The sequence below is a fragment of the Lampris incognitus genome, chromosome 4, assembly GCF_029633865.1.
Source record: "Lampris incognitus isolate fLamInc1 chromosome 4, fLamInc1.hap2, whole genome shotgun sequence".
Classification (NCBI taxonomy): domain Eukaryota; kingdom Metazoa; phylum Chordata; class Actinopteri; order Lampriformes; family Lampridae; genus Lampris; species Lampris incognitus.
This window is the reverse complement of record NC_079214.1, coordinates 12,291,313-12,292,062: the sequence shown is the minus strand read 5'-3', so window position 1 is coordinate 12,292,062 and position 750 is coordinate 12,291,313. Positions and strand designations below refer to the sequence as shown.

The 750-nt window shown below is 44.1% G+C and overlaps 1 non-coding gene across 1 annotated transcript; it reads right to left on the bottom strand.

The window, feature by feature from the left end:
• Positions 1-312: 312 nt before the first annotated feature.
• Positions 313-385, bottom strand: trnav-uac (transfer RNA valine (anticodon UAC)). Its single transcript has one exon. It is a non-coding gene; the product is annotated as a tRNA-Val (tRNA).
• Positions 386-750: the final 365 nt, after the last annotated feature.

Below are 750 nucleotides of genomic sequence, written 5' to 3'. Positions count from 1 at the left end.
GTTTCCATCAATTATTTCATTGCATAAATTATTTTCATAACGTGCTTGGATTGCACAGACCTCACAACTGGAAAAAAAAATCCAGTATATATCTCTTATGTGCTGACAGACAGAAAGACAGACAGACAGACAGACAGACAGGTGAGAGGCAGCTCTAGCATGTCGCGCCCATGCAAAAGCTGTTAAACTGAATAATCTAGAGTTTCCTCAGAGTCATAGCTTCAATCCAGCTACATATTATCCGTTTCGTTTGCAAACTGTAGTTTTTTGGTCTTGCAAATCTGAACAAATAATGTGTTAGAACGCATATAGTGGTTCCACTGGGGCTCGAACCCGGGACCTTCTGCGTGTAAAGCAGACGTGATAACCGCTACACTATGGAACCACGGCCGTACCACAGAATCGTTTGGACCTGTGATGGCCTGGTGTCCCATCCAGGGGGTCTCCCCGCCCGCCGCCCAATGACTGCTGGGATAGGCTCCAGCATCCCCGCGACCCTGAGAGCAGGATAACGCGGCTTGGATAATGGATGGATGGATGGATGGATGGATGGATGGACCTCTTATCGCTATTCATTTTTGTACTACCTTGCTGACGTGGCAAACAAAAAAAAAAAAAAACGAATTTACATCGGAACAGATGATATGACAAAAAGAAAGAACTCAGGAGGAGATGAAACTAGCCCTTCCTTAGCCCACATTAAGTCTCAACTAAAGTTTGAGACTGAAAGTTTAATAAAGCACATTTTAA